This window comes from Amblyraja radiata, chromosome 25 (genome assembly GCF_010909765.2).
Source record: "Amblyraja radiata isolate CabotCenter1 chromosome 25, sAmbRad1.1.pri, whole genome shotgun sequence".
Lineage (NCBI taxonomy): Eukaryota > Metazoa > Chordata > Chondrichthyes > Rajiformes > Rajidae > Amblyraja > Amblyraja radiata.
In genome coordinates, this window is record NC_045980.1 from 11464044 (window position 1) to 11467456 (window position 3413).

Genomic DNA, 3413 nt, shown 5'->3' on the forward strand with positions numbered 1-3413 from the left:
AGGACTCCCTGAGCCTTTAATCTCCGTAAACTCTTATTCCACATGGGCAGATAAGGAAAAGAATACAACTTGGATGTTTATTTAAAAAATACATCAAACGTGGCTGCAGTCTGTAAACATGCAATTTGGGCAACGCAGGGGAACAATAAGCTTGTTAAAAGGACGAGAAGCTGACTTGCACTCCCACAGGTAAGTTGATGTCTGCACTGTAGTCTCCTGTTTAGCTCGCTCTGAAAAACTGAGCACATTCCCTCCTGGTGTAATGTACCTCCAAGAGTGAAAGCACATTAACATTGAGCTCAAACCTTTTAACTCAATTTAGGTTAACATTATTTAGTATTATGAGTGCAGTATGAAGTCAGGGTAAGACGATGAGTGGTATTTCAAGATCCAAGGAAAACAGACACAAGGGGCTGGAGTAACTCAGAGGGTCAGGCAGTATCTCTGGAGAACATGGATAGCTTTTAGTTTTAGTTACAGCATGGAAACAGGCTTTGCAGCCCATCGAGTTCGCGCCGACCAACGACCACCTGTGCACTAGTTCTATGTTATTGCAGTTTCATATCCTGCACATATCCCACAAAAGCCAATTAACCTACAAACCTGCACGTGTTTGGAATGTGAGACGAAATGGGGGAAAACCCACGCGGTCACAGAGAGAACGTACAAACTCTGTACAGACAGCAACCGTAGTCTGCATCGAGCCCGGGTCTCTGGCGTTGTAAGGCAGCAACTGTACCGCTCGCCACTCTGCTGCCCCAAAAGAGTGGAGATGCCGGGGATTGAACCCGGGGCCTCATACATGCAAAGCATGCGCTCTACCACTGAGCTACATCCCCTGGCCATTGGTGACGATTCGGGACAGGACCCTTCTTCAGACCAGACTCGGTTGTAGGTGGATGTGGTCACTGGGGTATCTTTGTCATCTGTAATAAGCTCCATGAGAAACCAAGAAATTCAAGGCATGGGTGTGAGCTGTATTGGAGGCCAACCAAAGTATCACATTTGCTTAAGTCACACACTCGGTGATATTTCTGTGTCACATGGAAGCATTGGTCATTTACATATTTACATAAATAGAACAGATCATACGATCATCAGTGATAGGAGTAGAATTAGGCCATTCAGCCCATCAAGTCTACTCCGCCATTCAATCATGGATGATCTATCTCTCCCTCCTAGCCCCATTCTTTCTGCCTTCTCCCCATAACGCCTGATATTTGCACTAATCAAGAATCTATCTAATTCTGCCTTAAAAGTATCCACAGCCTTCTTTGGCAAATAATTCCACAGATTCACCACCCTCTGACTAAAGAACAATATAGCACAGGATCAGGTCCATCAGCCCTTAATGTCTGTGCTGAATATGATGCCAGGTTCAATTAATCTCCTCTGCCTATGATCCATATCCCTCCGTTCCTTGTATATCCATGAGCCCAGCTGTCCATTACAGTTTTAGTAATATTTGGGGAATGGAGAAAAGTTGAAAAGAAATGTCTAGAAATCTGGATAAAGAGTCCACAAGATTCAAGGGCAGTTTCTTCCCATCTATTATCAGGCAATTGAACCATTCCATCAACAACAAGAGATCAGTCCGGAGTTACTATCTAACTCATTGGAGGCCTTCGGATTATCTTTAATCAGACTTTACTGGAATTTATCTTGCACTCAACGTTATTCCCTTTATCGTGTATCTGTACAGTGTGGACGGCTTGATTGTAATCATGTATTTTGGCGGATCACGGACAATAATCGGTAGGTTCGAATCAAATTTATTCAGAATCAGATTCACCGATTAAACACTCTGTCATTGAAACGCAACTGAGCACAACGGTGGTCTCACAACGTCACCTATTTCCTTCGCTCCATAGATGCTGCTGCACCCGCTGAGTTTCTCCAGCATTTTTGTGTACCTTCGATTTTCCAGCATCTGCAGTTCCTTCTTGAACACGGTGGTCTCACAACGACTGACTGGCAGAGCCCAGAAACCACGCGAAAACACGACCCCTCCCAGATTCACGCGCGCGCGGCTTCCGACCGCAGGGTTCGATATTGTCGAGCACCAGCAGGTGCCGCTACAGTATAGTCTTTCCGCTGAGTGGGTATCACAAAAGCTTTTCACTGTACCTCGGTACGTGTGACAATAAATGAAATGAAACTAAAGTGAACTAAACTAAGCAAGCACAAGAATGGTCACGACCTGACACCTATCTGTCAATTTCCTCAACCATTCCTGCTCTGCTCTCATTCCAGCAGTTGAGTTTTAACACGGAATAAGCTGCCAGATGAAGTTGTTGAGGCAGATACTATAACAACATTTAAAAGGTATTTGGTCAGATCCATGGATAGGAAATGTTTGGAGGGATATGGGCTAAACGCAGGCAGGTGGGAGTCGTGTAGGTTGGAATTTCTTTAGTCAGTGGGTTTGTTGAATCTGTGGGATCCATTGCCACAGAAGGCTGTGGAGGCCAAGTCAATGGATATTTTTTAAAGTGGAGATTGATAAATTATTGATTAGTACGGGTGTCGGGGGTTATGGGGAGAAGGCAGGAAAATGGCTTTGAGATGGAAAGATAGATCAGCCATGATTGAATGGCGGAGTAGACTTGATGGGCAAAGTCGCCTAATTCTGCTTCCATAACATGAACTTATGAAGATGGAGGAATTTAGTGGGCATGGGCAAGTTGGGCTGAAGAGCCTGTTTCCATGCTGTATGCCTCTATGACTATGACAGCAGCAGAATCAGTGTACTGTATACAAAATGTCACTTCCAATGGATCAGATCAAAGATCTGCTGTCCCATCAGATCGGTCTGTAAATAGCAGTAGGCAATTAAAATGCTGACTGGTGGAAGGTGGACAAATCTTCCACACCCTCTGGTGTAAATGCCAAAAATAAATAATTGGAAACAAAAAATACTGCCAGGCCCCATTTGCTTTAGCCACACACTTGGTGATATTGCTGTGTCACATGGGCATGTTGGTCAATTACATCAGCATATGCCTGAAATTACCACCATCCCTACAGTCGTGTGTTGAGGGCCTGTCCCACAAGCATGCGACTGCATGCGGCGAGCGCGACCTAACGTGGTCGCTTGAGCCGTATGGCCTCACGGGGCCGGTCCCACTTCGATCGCCGGAGCTGGTCCAGACATCGCGCGGGGGCTCCAATAAAATGACACTGTTCAAAAATTCCGCTGCCACATTGAGGCCGTACGCACCGCCTCGACGCCGTACGCACCGCCTCAACGCCGTACGCACCGCCTCGACGCCGTACGCACCGCCTCAACGCCGTATGCACCGTCTCAAAGCCGTACGCAGCGTCTTGGCGGCATACGCCTAGCACGAACTTCCCGCGGACTTCGCTCGAACTTCACGTCAACTCGTACGGGATCACTCGACCTCTGCGCGGCC

At 46.6% G+C, this 3413-nt stretch overlaps 1 non-coding gene across 1 annotated transcript; it reads right to left on the reverse strand.

Annotated features, from left to right (window-relative positions):
• Positions 1-767: 767 nt before the first annotated feature.
• On the reverse strand, positions 768-839 carry trnaa-ugc. The gene has a single exon. It is a non-coding gene; the product is annotated as a tRNA-Ala (tRNA).
• Between the last annotated feature and the right edge of the window lie 2574 nt (positions 840-3413).